Genomic DNA, 15,907 nt, shown 5'->3' with positions numbered 1-15,907 from the left:
GGAGTGAGCGTGGATGTTGTAGGGGTTAGAGTGGATGGGGTTGGGGTGGGCGTGGATGGTGTTGGGGTGAGAGTGGATGGTGTCGGGGTGAGTATGGATGTTGGAGAGGCGAGCGTGGATGGTGTAGGGGTGAGAGTGGATGTTGTAAAGGTGAGGGTGGATGGTGTAGGGGTGAGCGTGGATGTTGTAGAAGTGAGCGTAGATGGTGTAGGAGTGAGGGTGGATGTTGTAGCGGTGAGCGTGGATGGTGTTGGGGTGAGGGTGGATGTTGTAGGGGTGAGCGTGGATGTTGTCGGGGTGAGGGTGGATGGTGTAGAGGTGAGTGTGGATGTTGTAGATGTGAGCGTGGATGGTGTAGGGGTGAGCGTGGCTATTGTAAGGGTGAGCGTGGATGGTGTAGGGGTGAGCGTGGATGTTGCAGGAGTGAGCATGGATTTTGTATGAGAGAGCGTGGATGTTGAAGGGGTGAGTGTGGTTGGTGTAGGGGTGAGCGTGGATGTTGCCGGAGTGAGCGTGGGTGTTGTAGGAGAAAACGTGGATGGTGTAGGGGTGAGCGTGGATGGTGTAGCGGTGAGCGTGGACGTTGTAAAGGTGAGCATGGATGATGTAGGAGTGAGCGTAGATGGTGTAGGGGGTGAGTGTGGAGGTTGTAAAGGTGAGCGTGGAGGTTGTAAAGGTGAGCGTGGATGGTGTAGGAGTGAGCGTGGATGTTGTAGGGATGAGAGTGGATGGGGTTGGAGTGGGCATGGATGGTGTCGGGGCGAGTATGGATGTTGGCGAGGTGAGCATTGATGTTGCAGGGGTGAGCGTGGATGTTGCAGGAGTGAGCGTGAATGTTGTAGGGGTGAGAGTGGATGTTGTAAAGGTGAGCGTGGATGGTGTAGGGGTGAGAGTGGATGTTGTATGAGTGAGCATGGAAGGTGTAGAGGTGAGTGTGGATGGTATAGGGGAAAGCATGGATGGTGTAGTGGTGAGCGTGGATGGTGTAGGGGTGAGAGTGGATTTGGTGGGGGTGAGCGTGGATGTGGTAGGGGTGAGCGTGGAAGGTGTAGGGGTGAGCGTGGATGGTGTAGGAGTGAGCGTGGATGGTGTAGGGGTGAGCGTGGGTGGTGTAGGGGTGAGCGTGGACGGTGTAGGGGTGAGCGTGGATGGTGTAGGAGTGAGCGTGGACATTGTAAAGGTGAGCGTGGACGGTGTAGGGGTGAGCGTGGACGTTGTAGGGGTGAACGTAGATGTTGTAGGGGTGAGCGGGGATGTTGTAGGGGTGAGGGTGGATGTTGTAGCGGTGAGCGTGGATGGTGTTGGGGTGAGGGTGGATGTTGTAGGGGTGAGCGTGGATGTTGTAGGGGTGAGCGTGGATGGTGTAAGGGTGAGCGTGGATGTTGCAGGAGTTAGCATGGATTTTGTATGAGAGAGCGTGGATGTTGTAGGGGTGAGTGTGGATGGTGAAGGGGTGAGCGTGGATGTTGCCGGAGTGAGCGTGGGTGTTGTAGGCGTAAACGTGGATGGTGTAGGGGTGAGCGTGGATGGTGTAGGGGTCAGCGTGGACGTTGTAAAGGTGAGCATGGATGATGTAGGAGTGAGCGTAGATGGTGTAGGGGGTGAGCATGGAGGTTGTAAATGTGAGCGTGGAGGTTGTAAAGGTGAGCGTGGATGGTGTAGGAGTGAGCGTGGATGTTGTAGGGGTGAGAGTGGATGGGGTTGGAGTGGGCGTGGATGTTGTCGGGGTGAGTATGGATGTTGGAGAGGTGAGCGTGGATGGTGTAGGGGTGAGAGTGGATGTTGTATGAGTGAGCATGGACGGTGTAGATGTGAGTGTGGATGGTATAGGGGAAAGCGTGGATGGTGTAGTGGTGAGCGTGGATGGTGTAGGGGTGAGCGTGGATGTTGTAGAGGTGAGCGTGGATGGTGTAGGTGTGAGCGTGGCTATTGTAGCGGTGAGCGTGGATGGCGTAGGTGTGAGCGTGGATGTTGCAGGAGTGAGCGTGGATTTTGTATGAGAGAGCGTGGATGTTTAAGGAGCGAGTATGGTGTAGGGGTGAGCGTGGATGGTGTAGGGGTGAGCGTGGATGTTGCAGGAGTGAACGTGGGTGTTGTAGGAGTAAACGTGGATGGGGTAGGGGTGAGCGTAGATGGTGTAGGGGGTGAGCGTGGATGTTGCAGGGGTGAGCGTGGATATTGCAGGAGTGAGCGTGAATGTTGTAGGCGTGAGCGTGGATGGTGGAGGGGTGAGCGTGGCTATTTTAGGGGTGAGCGTGGATGGTGTAGGGTGAGCTTGGATGGTGTAGGAGTGAGCGTGGATGGTGTTGGGGTGAGCGTGGATGGTGTAGGGGTGAGTGTAGATGGTGTAGGGGGTGAGCGTGGAGGTTGTAAAGGTGAGCGTGGAGGTTGTAAAGGTGAGCGTGGATGGTGTAGGAGTGAGCGTGGATGTTGTAGGGGTGAGAGTGGATGGGGTTGGGGTGGGCGTGGATGGTGTGGGGGGTGAGAGTGGATGGTGTCGGGGTGAGAGTGGATGGTGTCGGGGTGAGTATGGATGTAGGAGAGGTGAGCGTGGATGGTGTAGGGGTGAGCGTGGATGGTGTAGGGGTGAGCGTGGATGTTGCAGGAGTGAGCGTGGATGTTGTAGGAGTGAGCGTGGATGGTGTAGGGGTGAGAGTGGATGTTGTAAAGGTGAGCGTGGATGGTGTAGGGGTGAGAGTGGATGTTGTATGAGTGAGCATGGACGGTGTAGATGTGAGTGTGGATGGTATAGGGGAAAGCGTGGATGGTGTAGTGGTGAGCGTGGATGGTGTAGGGGTGAGCGTGGATGTTTTAGAGGCGAGCGTGGATGGTGTAAGGGTGAGCGTGGCTATTGTAGGAGTGAGCGTAGATGGTGTAGGGGGTGAGCGTGGATGTTGCAGGGGTGAGCGTGGATATTGCAGGAGTGAGCGTGAATGTTGTAGGCGTGAGCGTGGATGGTGGAGGGGTGAGCGTGGCTATTTTAGGGGTGAGCGTGGATGGTGTAGGGTGAGCTTGGATGGTGTAGGAGTGAGCGTGGATGGTGTTGGGGTGAGCGTGGATGGTGTAGGGGTGAGTGTAGATGGTGTAGGGGGTGAGCGTGGAGGTTGTAAAGGTGAGCGTGGAGGTTGTAAAGGTGAGCGTGGATGGTGTAGGAGTGAGCGTGGATGTTGTAGGGGTGAGAGTGGATGGGGTTGGGGTGGGCGTGGATGGTGTGGGGGGTGAGAGTGGATGGTGTCGGGGTGAGAGTGGATGGTGTCGGGGTGAGTATGGATGTAGGAGAGGTGAGCGTGGATGGTGTAGGGGTGAGCGTGGATGGTGTAGGGGTGAGCGTGGATGTTGCAGGAGTGAGCGTGGATGTTGTAGGAGTGAGCGTGGATGGTGTAGGGGTGAGAGTGGATGTTGTAAAGGTGAGCGTGGATGGTGTAGGGGTGAGAGTGGATGTTGTATGAGTGAGCATGGACGGTGTAGATGTGAGTGTGGATGGTATAGGGGAAAGCGTGGATGGTGTAGTGGTGAGCGTGGATGGTGTAGGGGTGAGCGTGGATGTTTTAGAGGCGAGCGTGGATGGTGTAAGGGTGAGCGTGGCTATTGTAGGGGTGAGCGTGGATGGTGTAGGGGTGAGCGTGGATGTTGCAGGAGTGAGCGTGGATTTTGTATGAGAGAGCGTGGATGTTGCAGGAGTGAGCGTGGGTGTTGTAGGAGTAAACGTGGATGGTGTAGGGGTGAGTGTGGATGGTGTAGGGGTGAGCGTGGACGTTGTAAAGGTGAGCATGGATGATGTAGGAGTGAGCGTAGATGGTGTAGGGGGTGAGCGGGGAGGTTGTGAAGGTGAGCATCCATCCACGCTTTCCCCTATACCATCCACACTCACATCTACACCGTCCATGCTCACTCATACAACATCCACTCTCACCCCTACACCATCCACGCTCACCTCTCCAACATCCATACTCACCCCGACAACATCCACGCTCACCCCTACACCATCCACGCTCACCCCTACACCATCCACGCTCACCCCTACACCATCCACGCTCACTCCTACACCATCCACGCTCACCCCTACCACATCCACGCTCACCCCCACCAAATCCACTCTCACCCCTACACCATCCACGCTCACCACTACACCATCCATGCTTTCCCCTATACCATCCACACTCACCTCTACACCGTCCATGCTCACTCATACAATATCCACTCTCACCCCTACACCATCCACGCTCACCTTTACAACATCCACTCTCACCCATACAACATCCACGCTCACCCCTGCAACATCAATGCTCACCTCGCCAACATCCACACTCACCCCAACACCATCCACGAACACCCCAACCCCATTCACTCTCACCCCTACAACATCCACGCTCACTCCTACACCATCCACGCTCACCCCTATACCATCCACGCTCACCCCTACAATAGCCACGCTCACCCCTACAACATCCACGCTCACCCCTACACCATCCACGCTTTCCCCTATACCATCCACACTCACATCTACACCGTCCATGCTCACTCATACAACATCCACTCTCACCCCTACACCATCCACGCTCACCTTTACAACATCCACTCTCACCCCTACACCATCCACGCTCACCCCTACAACATCCACGCTCACTCCTACAACATCCACGCTCACCCCTACACCATCCACGCTCACCTCTCCAACATCCATACTCACCCCGACACCATCCACTCTCACCCCTACAACCTCCACGCTCACTCCTACATCATCCATGCTCACTCCTACACCATCCACGCTCACTCCTACACCATCCACGCTCACTCCTACATCATCCATGCTCACTTTTACAAAGTCCACGCATAAACGTGGATGGTCTAGGGGTGAGCATGGACGGTGTAGAGGTGAGTGTGGATGGTATAGGGGAAAGCATGGGTGGTGTAGGGATGAGTGTGGACGTTGTAAAGGTGAGCATGGATGATGTAGGAGTGAGCGTAGATGGTGTAGGGGGTGAGCATGGAGGTTGTAAAGGTGAGCGTGGATGTTGCAGGGGTGAGCGTGGATGTTGCAGGGGTGAGCGTGGATGGTGTAGGGGTAAGAGTGGATGGTATAGGGGAAAGTATGGATGGTGTAGTGGTGAGCGTGGATGGTGAAGTGGTGAGCGTGGATGGTGTAGGGGAGAGCGTGGATGATGTAGGGGTGAGCGTGCAGCTCCAAAGCTTTGGAATGCTTTGCCTTTGCTAAAAAGATCATCAGAGTCGTTGGGTATATTTAAGTGTCTTGAAAACTCACCTCTTTAAACTGGCCTTTACCCCTTAGTTCTGGCCGTTTACTCAGCTGGTTCTGTTAATTTCCTGCTTTCCATACACATGACACATTGGGATCTATGGATGAAATGCGCCTTACAAATGTAAATTATGACTGCCTACAGATACAGTATCACCAAATACATTGTATAATAGCCATAATAATCATAACCATAGTAATGAAGATGATGATGATGACAACAATTTAAGTCAACCACTGTAGGACATCGTATTCTGTAGGGTCCTCCCGACTCTACACACACAGCCCACACACCCAAGCGTGTGCCCCCCACTCTACAAGCAACCTGCAGGGTGCCCCCCACTCTACACAGCCTGCAGGGTGCCCCCCACTCTCAGTGAGTATAAAAGTGTAGGTGTGAATCAAAATGAAATACCGCTAATCCACGTGAACGAGTTGGTAATCCACCGCGCGAGGTTTTAACTTCACCACGCGTCGCTACCTCGCGACACGAGGCCAGCACCCACAATGTCGAGAACGGCACACGGAGCCTGATCACGGGGCGGAGTAATTCTCGGCAGTGCGCACTCGCGCACGTGCGGGGCGGTTTACTCCGACAAATAGTCCGGTCTACCGCGCGTGGTCCTCGGGAGCGGTGGGGCGGAGTCGGTCAGAGGGGGGGTTGGGGGTTGTTGCGTTGTTGCCGATGTTTGTGTGCACACACACACACGTGTATGTATATATACATACACACACACGTGTATGTATATATACATACACGTGTGTGTGTGTATTTTACGTGTGAAAGCTTGGGTAATCCATCATCCAACAGTGGATTGAACATGGCAGCTGCGAATGATGATCTGTGGCGGTCGGTGAATAAGGACACCCGCTGAAGTTAGCGGTGGCCGGATATTGAACTCATGTCACTGGATTCATGGTGCAGTGTTGCTATCCGCTGCGCCACCAGTCCACCTCATACAAAGACTTTCGGCTCGCAGTAACGATTATCTGAAACAATTCCGGGCGTCCCCTAGGTCGACTCTGCCTCAAGTGGGTACCTGGTGCGGTGTGTAAACATCGCCAATAGGAAGACAAAGGTGTCCAGGCGTGGTCCTGGCCACAACATACCCTCGTGCGCCGCTCCGGCCTTCAGAGCTGCTCGCTAGTAACACTTCCCCGAACAGTCTGTTAAGGCTATGCAGGGGGGCCTTTGTGTTTGTGGTTACAGTGCCATCGATGAGCTCCTCCGACAGGCGAGGCTGCGTTGCCCAAGCAGCTTCTGTTTGGCCGGATAGAAGGGGGCTAAACGAACGCGGCACAGCCTCGAGAAGAGCCGGGCCAATGTGGTACAGGAGGATGTGGAGCTGAGACTTGACGATAACCGCTACCAGCAGGGGTGTCAAGATCGTGAAGGAGGCGACTGGGAACTTGGAGGCGTTCGCTCTTCAGCAACAATGGAGGGCAGAGAGGCGACGCTCACAACAACGCACGGAGCGCCGCGTGGATAAAACGCAGACAATTGGCCCAATCACGTGACCTCGAAGTGCACCAAGCCTGGCACAAGCGTGGTGGTAACGTCACCTCTTTTTGCGCATATGAAGTTTGAATGATCACCATCTGTTCTTCAGAGACTGAGTAAGTAAGTACCTGGTGCGGTGTGTAACCACTGGGCCACCGTTCCACTCACACATTCATACAAATCTGGCATCACAGGCACCAGAATGTAAGACGCACCCTAGATGGGTGGTGTGTCACATGGTGGGGAGATGGTTGGGTAGGTGTGTGTGAGTGAGTGTCGTGCTGCGCTATGAACCCGGCGACCGCGTTCGATTCTCACGGTCAACACCTGTGACGATTATTTAATCGGTGCTAGGCCTCGCATAGGTCGACTCAGCCTCAAATGAGTACGTGGTGTTTTCTGTAAATATCGACACTTTTTACACATCGTTACTGGGAGACAAAGGGGGTCGGGCGTGGTGCTACCCACCTACCCCTACTGTACCGTGCCGGTATTCATAGGTGCTCGCTAACAGTACCTACCCCAACATTCTGTTGAGGCTACACGGGGGATCTTTGTCTTTGTTTGTCAGTGTGGGAAGCAGTGGTGCAACGGTTGGCGCGCAACGATCCCGGCGATCCGAGATCGCTCATTGGTCAGTGGAGTCGTGACGTTGCACTAAGGGAGCGCGCTGATTGGTCGGCAGCGTGCACTGGGCTCGATGGCTGGGGACGTGGATTGTATCATTGCAGAATGCCGCGTCACGGTCATGTGGCGATGAGCTGCTTTGGTGTCCTGAAGCGATGCTGCTTCCTCAAGCAAATTGAGTGAAGCTGCCTGGAATCAATGTATCATTGTAATGAATACGGTACTATATTTGGCACATTCAACATTATGATGAAATTAGGAGACGCAACAAATAATTAAAAGTGTGAGGTTCCTCAATAATCTGGATTTTGATTAAATAAATATGTATTGTACTTTGTCACTGGAGATTTCCCACGTCAGTCCTTTGTTGAAAATGTTTAAACATGTTTGACTTACAATATGTGACATGCATTTGTAGGGGATGTCCGAGCCATCCTCACACACTCGCACCACACAGACACACAATCTCCGCACTCAACATCGCACACACCAATCACACGCTAAGGAATACACGAGAAAGGGGTCAAGGGTTAAAGGGCGCTGACGTCACACGCACGCGGCGTGCTCGACAGAGACGTGGATTAGGAAGGGGGTGGAGTTGGAGGGTTTAAAGGGGGCGCGGTGAGACGCGTGTTCGGGGTTGGTTTGAGGAACGAGTGTGGCTGTGGTTTGAAGAATAAAGAAGTGCTTTACCAGTCTCCGACTCCTCTTCACATTCAACATCAAAGCAATACACTGTAATTATTCTGTTTGGTTACGAATCATTAATTTAAACGCAGCAGCCTTTGTTTCACTTTTTGCACTAAGTGGGTGGCTCTGAAAAGAGCCTTTGTGGTGGAGTGAATCGCGCGTGGCCCGAGCGGATTCACTTCTTTGACTTCGTAGCATTGGACTTGGCCGGACTCTTCAGCACCTTCTTGGTCTCGACAGCTAACTTCAACTTATTGGGACTCTTGGACGCCTTGGCAGCTTTTTTGCTTCCATGGGAGAGTTCCAGGAAAGCAAAGAAGCAGCGGAAGTGGGGTCGAAAGTGATGGTTGGGGGTGAGGCGGATAGTGATGGTGCAGGTTCAGGCGGATAGTGACGGTGGGTTTGGGTGGATAGTGAAAGTAGGGGGTGGGGTGGAGGGTGGTGTGGTGGAGGGTGGGGTGGCGGGGTGGGGTGGAGGGTGGTGTGGTGGGGTGGCGGAGTAGTGTGGTGGGGTGGAGTGTTGTGGTGGGGTGAAGGGTGGTGTGGTGGCATGGAGGGTGGTGTGGCGTGGTGGAGTGGAGGGTAGTGTGGTGGGGTGGAGGCTGGTGTGGTGGGGTGGAGGGTGGTGTGGCGGGGTGGAGGGTGGTGTGGCGGATGGGGTGGAGGATGGTGTGGCGTGGTGGAGTGGAGGGTGGTGTGGTGGGGTGGGGTGGAGGGTGGTGTGGTGGGGTGGAGTGGAGGGTGGTGTGGCGTGGTGGAGTGGAGGGTGGTGTGGCGTGGTGGAGTGGAGGGTGGTGTGGCGTGGTGGAGTGGAGGGTAGTGTGGAGGGGTGGGGTGGAGGGTGGTGTGGTGGGGTGGGGTGGAGGGTGGTGTGGCGGAATGGAGGGTGGTGTGGCGAGGTGGAGGGTGGAGGGGTGGGGTGGAGGGTGGTGTGGCGAGGTGGGGTGGAGGGTGGTGTGGCGGGGTGGGGCGGAGGGTGGTGTGGCGGGGTGGGGCGGAGGGTGGTGTGGCGGGGTGGGGTGGAGGGTGGTGTGGCGGAGTGGGGCGGAGGGTGGTGTGGCGGAGTGGGGTGGAGTGTGGTGTCGCGTGGTGGGGTGGAGGGTGGTGTGGTGGTGGGGTGGAGGGTGGTGGGGTGGAGGGTGGTGGGGTGGAGGGTGGTGGGGTGGAGGGTGGTGGGGTGGAGGGTGGTGGGGAGTGGGGCACATCGTCATGGTGTGGGGTGAGGAGCATCGTGTTGGTTGAGGATGAGGAGTATAGTGATGGTGGAGAGTTAGGCGGATAGTGATGGTGTTTCAAGTTTCATTTATTTAGGTATAGCCCTGTGAGCCATGCGGCTCTTAAGTCGGGTGCAACCGCAACCAACAAAATATGAATACAGAACATCCCAAAGCGACGACGCGCAACAGAAACATCCTGGAACAGTGGTTCTTAACCTGGGTTCGATCGAACCCCAGGGGTTCGGTGAGTCGATCTCAGGGGTTCGGCAGAGCCCCCGCCACGGAGGTCCGGACACACTTGAATTATTGTGTAAATTTGTGATGACACACACGGCCCGCTTGGCCATCACTGGCTGCAGATGATCATGCTACACTGCTTGGCCAATCAGCGCTGCGGGGAATTTAGTGCGTACTCAGTAGTCAACGTGTGACTGTTGTTGTCGTACGTCGTGTGATTTCTTTAATATTTTATCCATACTAACTATGTCGGGCAAAAGAAGAAAGTGGTCGGACGAATATGTACAACATGGATTCTCATGTATCACGGAACGTGATGGGAGTGAGCGTCCTATCTGCATGATTTGCAACGCCAAGTTGAGCAACTCTAGTCTTGCACCGGCAAAACTAAAGGAACACTTCTTGAAGCTGCATGGAGACGGGGAATACAAGAACACAACACTTGCTGAATTCAGGGTGAAGAGAGCCAGATTCGATGAAAGGGCCACTCTGCCTGCTCTTGGATTTGTACCTGTTAACAAACCGATCCTGACAGCATCGTACGAAGTTGCTTACCTGATCGCAAAGCAGGGCAAGCCACACACCATTGGTGAAACACTTGTGAAACCAGCTGCATTAAAGATGGCGAATCTGATACTCGGAACAGCGGCCGAAGGTAAATTATCCCAAATTCCCCTTTCAAATGACCCCGTCAGTGACAGAATAGAAGACATGAGTAAAGACATCTTGGCTCAAGCAGTCGCGGATCTGATTTCAAGCCCGGCAAAATTCAGCCTTCAACTCGACGAAACCACAGACGTTTCTGATCTAAGCCAGCTTGCTGTTTTTGTACGCTATGTGAAAGACGACATGATAAAAGAAGAGTTTTTATTTTGTAAGCCTCTTACAACAACAACGAAGGCAGCCGATGTGAAGAAGCTTGTGGATGACTTCTTCAGAGACAACAATCTTTCATGGGATATGGTTTCTGCAGTTTGTACGGACGGAGCTCCAGTCATGCTGGGAAGAAAGTCTGGTTTTGGTGCGCTAGTAAAGGCCGATGCACCACACATCATTGTGACGCATTGTATTCTGCACAGGCATGCGTTGGCAACAAAAATCTTACCTCCAAAAATGACAGAAGTATTAAAAACTGTGGTGGAATGTGTGAACTATGTGCGAAAAAGTGCTCTGAGGCACCGCATCTTCAGTGAGCTGTGTAAAGAAATGGGCTCTGAATTTGAGGTACTTCTGCTCCATTCTAATATTCGGTGGTTATCCCGGGGACAGGTGCTGAATCGTGTTTTTGCCATGCGTGTGGAATTAGCCCTGTTTTTGCAAGAGCACCAACACTGCCATGCAGATTGCTTCAAAAATCCTGAGTTCATTCTCATTTTAGCGTACATGGCTGATATATTCGCAGCTCTCAATCATCTCAATCAGCAGATGCAGGGTGGTGGAGTCAATATCATGGAAGCGGAAGAACACCTGAAGGCTTTTCAAAAAAAGCTACCGTTATGGAAACGACGAACAGAGAACAATAACTTCGCAAACTTCCCGCTTCTGGACGACTGTGCAAGTAAGATCGAAGATGTGTCTGGAATCGGAGATATTTCTGTATCCACAGAACTGAAGCAAACAATTGCCACGCACTTAGATGAGCTTGCAAAGTCTCTCGACGGATATTTCCCTACAAGAGAGTCATATCCAGCATGGGTGAGACAGCCGTTCACGTTTGCTGTTGAAACAGCAGATGTCAATGATGAATTCCTCGACGAAATCATTGAAATTCAGCAGAGCCAGGTTCAACAGCAACTCTTCAGAACAACAACGCTCTCAACGTTTTGGTGTCGACAAATGAACAAGTATCCAGTTATTGCTAAGAAAGCCCTGGATTTTTTATACCATTTGTTACAACATATCTTTGTGAGCAATCCTTTTCGAGGATGCTGGACATAAAAACGAAGAAAAGGAACAGACTTTGCTGTGAAAATGACATGAGAGTGGCACTTGCCAAGGTGAAGCCACGCATATCTGAACTGATCTCTCAAAGGCAACAGCAGAAGTCACATTGATTTCCAGGTATGTAATTTGTTGTGAGTTTATGCATTGTGTTGGTTTTATTCTTTGAACAAGGTAATGTTCATGCACGGCTCATTTTGTGTACCAGTAAAAAACATATCTATGTCTTGAATTTGAAAAAAATCACATTTTATTTTTCACTAAACAGGGGTTCGGTGAATGCGCATATGAAACTGGTGGGGTTCGGTACCTCCAACAAGGTTAAGAACCACTGTCCTGGAATAAACCAGAAAATATTCCACACACACAAAAAACGTATTAAAACGCTGTGTGCAAAAATCACAATGTGGTGCAAGCCAACAACAACAACTATAAGACAAATTTTGATTTTTATTGTTTCATATATTTTTTATTATTTTGTTGTTTCCCTTCAACGCGACTTTACCGAAAGAACTAAGAATATGAACTATAAGACAATTTAGATTAACCATATGTTTTTGAATCACCAAAATAAAGCTATAAAAAACAATGTAACAACAGTAATCTTAGGAACTGTAATTTTAAATTTAACAATAAACGATATACATAACACTGACGACAAAAACCTGCAGCCATAACTGGCAGCACGACACTCCCAGTGTATGATGTGTGAGTGAGTCAGCAGCAGCGTGAGTGAGTGTATGATGTGCGAGTCACTGTATGATGGTTGAGTCCGTATTAGGTTGAGTGAGTGTATGATGTGTGAGTCAGCGTACGATGTGTTAGTCAGCACATGATGAGTGAGTCAGTGTATGATGTGCGAGTCAGTGTATGATGTGTGAGTGAGTCAGCAGCAGCGTGAGTGTATGATGTGTGAGTCAGCGCACAATGTGTTAGTCAGCGCATGATGAGTGAGTCAGTGTATGATGTGTGAGTGAGTCAGTGGCAGTGTGAGTGAGTTTATGATGTGCGAGTGAGCCAGCACACGATGAGTGAACCTGTGTATGATGAGTGAATGGGTCAGTGGTTGTGCGAGTGTATGATGTGTGAGTGAGTAAGCACATGATGAGCGAGTCAGTGCATGATGTGTGAGGGAGTCAGTGTATGATGTATGATAAAGTCAGTGTCGGCTCCCTCTGCTCGCGCGTCGCCCCCCCCCCTCCCCCCTCCGGCTCCGTCGGCCCTCCCTTGGCTCCGTCGGCCCCCCCCCGGCTCCGTCGCCCCGCCCCCCCCGGCTCCGTCGCCCCCCCCGGCTCCGTCGCCCCCCCCCCCGGCTCCGTCGCCCCCCCCCCGGCTCCGTCGCCCCCCCCCGGCTCCGTCGCCCCCCCCCCGGCTCCGTCGCCCCCCCCCCGGCTCCGTCGACCCCCCCCCCGGCTCCGTCGTCCCCCCCCGGCTCCGTCGCCCCCCCCGGCTCCGTCGCCCCCCACGGCTCCGTCGCCCCCCCCCCGCCCCCGTCGCCCCCCCCCCCGGCCCCCTCGGCTCCATCGGATCCTTCTGTCGGCTCCCTCGGCCCCTCACAAACGGCCCCGCCAGCCCCTGCTCGGAGTGCGGCCCGGGAACGCCCCGGGAGCGCACGCGCGCCTCAGGCGGCCATCTTGGATTCGTCTTCTTGGTCTTTGTCGAGGATGGGTTGGATAGTGATGGTAAGGGGTGGGGCGAAAAGCGATTGTTGTGGGTGGGGAAGATAGTGATGGTGGGGGGGATGGGCATATAGTAATATTTGGGCGTGTGGCGGATCGTGATGGTGCAGGTTCAGGTGGATAGTGATGGTGAGGGGTGGGTGGATTGTGATGGGGGAGATTGAGGAGGGTAGTGATGGTGAAGGGTGAGGCGGATAGGAATGGTAAGGGGTGGGGTTAATAGTGATTGTGGTGGGTGGGGCAGATCGTGATGGCGGTGGGATGGGCGTATAGTAATGACGGTGGGTGGGGCAGATTGTGATGTTGGGGGGTTGGGTGGATCGTGATGTTGCGGCGTTTGTTGGATAGTGATTGTGGGGTTTGGGGCGGATAGTGATGGTAGGGGGTCGGGCGGATTGTGATGGTAGTGGCTGGGTTGGATAGTGATGGTGAGGGGTGGTGAATAGTGATGTTAGGGGGGGGGGGGCGGATAGTGATGGTGAGGAGTGAGGCGGATCGTGATGGGGAAGGGTGAGGCGGATTGTATTGGTAAGGGGTGGGGCTAATAGTGATTGTAGTTGGTCGGGCAGATCGTGATGGTGGGGGGATGGGTGTATAGTAATGGTGGTGGGGGGGGATAGTGGGGATGAGGCGTTCGTTGATGGTGGTGGATGGGGCAGATTGTGATGGTGGGGGATGGGTGGATAGTGATGTTGCGGGGCTGGTTGGATGGTGATTGTGGGGTTTGGGGCGGATAGTGATGGTGGAGGGCACACCGAATAGTGATGATGGGGGTTGGGGCTTACTGTGAAGGTGGGGGGTGAGTGGATGGTGATGGTGGAGGGTGGTTTGGAGAGTGATGGTGGGGGGTGAGATGGTCGGGCAGGATGGAGGGGAGGCGGGGAGAAGATTTTCAGACGAAAATCTTCTCCCCGTGGCAGCGCCTCTTCTTGCTGAGTGAAGGCCTCCCGCAAAAGTCATTATAATATGAGAGGTTGACTCTCAGGTGGCCTCCCACTTCGTAGCCCTGCTCCTCGGCCACGAAGGAGGGGCAAGTCCTCTGGGCCCGCGTCATCACCCCCACCGGAGCTCGGGGACGCTTTGTGGGACGAGCCAAGCAGCTGCTGCTGTTGGGTCCAGCTGCTTTTTTCTGCCGGCGTCGTTGAGGTGACTTCTTGGCTGCTTCCATCTCGAGCCAGATGTCCTTAACAGCCGCCGCCTCCCAGAACCCGACTGTAGGAACTGGCGCAGGGTCGACCTGAGATAACTGAGGCCCGCACAGGCCCAGGCAGCAACAGCAGCTGCACAGCTGTTCATATCCCAGCAGGGGATTCTCGGCTGTCAGGAGGCAGGCGTCGTGGAGGAGGTGGTGGTACTCTGTTGACTCCGCTCCTTCACAGGATTCTGGGGGATGAGTGAGACCTAGGGCACAGTAGGGGGATGTCATCAGCACTGGGCAGTACCTGGACCGTACCCTTAATTATCATCATGCAAGTACTCACATTCGTCATTCAGTCATCCACGTCAACATTCTATGATCATTGTACTTAAACGTCGGCTGCACCCTTAGAATTGCATGGAAAGCTTGTGGGAGGAGCACACGGACCTTGGAATATGTACGACCCAAATACATCATTGCGAGGGTGACCTTGGCTAGGCAACGCATCTAGACGGCCATGTCATCAATGTTTTTATTGTAATTATATACTAATTATATTTTATATCAAAGTAATTGTAGTGTAAATTTTGATTTAAAGCTTTCGTGACTGCAGTAATTCATATTCTTAGCACTTTCGGTAAAGTCACATTGAAGGGAACATAACACAAACGGTCGAAACGTCGTGAGAATTTTTATTGTTTTATATATATTTTATTATTTTATTGTTTCCCTTCAACGTGACTTTACCGAAAGAGCTAAGATTATAATTGTAGTGTTCTACGATGGGGGCGGAGCCTGCAGAAGACGGGGGCGGGGCCACATAGGCCGTGGCAGTGACGTCACCAGAGGGCGGGGCTCGAGGCCTGGACCGTTGGCGACAGTTGGAGCGGGGAGGCCGTTGCCATGGCTACCCGGGTTTGTTGTTGCCCACCCACATCGCTATAATAAAGACTTTACTTGTTTACTTAGCGCTCGTTTATCATTGATTTACTTATTTATCGTTACCGAGACTATCCTTATGACTTAATTACTTGTTAAATAGATAGCAACTCGTCACGTTCTTTAGAAGGAAAACCAAAGAGGCAAATTTACACATAAGTGCTTCTGGCAGATGTGGCCACAGGCCAAAGAGACACGCACATTGATGTACTCATCGTCGGTATTAAATTATTGTTTACTATCGATCAAGGACGGGCACGTCAAAGCTATTTGAGGAAAGTGAGTGGTGGTGCTGATTGGTACTTGCTATGAGCACCTGCCCCTAGTCAGAATCAGAATCTCAATCTATATTCATACTGGAGGAATACGATGAACTATACAGCTCGTTTTCAAAGATGTTCAGTACCTTGGTTCGCCTCGTAGTCTGCGACCACTTCGGCCCAAGCGGCTGTGGAGGGGGACTTCGCAGGCTTCTCAGAATCCGGAGTCGAAAGGGAGGGAACGGGGGGGAGGCGGAGGAAGAAAATCGTGAAGCGTGCCGCTAAGCATGCTCCTCATATACAGCTACAGAGACGAAGATCCCCCTGGCAGCCTTGGACCAGTGCTGTGCTGAAGAGCAGCACGGCACACCACGCCTGGCCACCTTTGTCTCCCCTATGCTGATGTTTTCAACGGGGGCTC

Source organism: Petromyzon marinus, chromosome 79 (genome assembly GCF_048934315.1).
Source record: "Petromyzon marinus isolate PM22_M1 ecotype Great Lakes invasive population chromosome 79, UKy_Petmar_22M1.pri1.0, whole genome shotgun sequence".
Taxonomy (NCBI): domain Eukaryota; kingdom Metazoa; phylum Chordata; class Hyperoartia; order Petromyzontiformes; family Petromyzontidae; genus Petromyzon; species Petromyzon marinus.
This window is presented reverse-complemented; position numbering follows the sequence as displayed.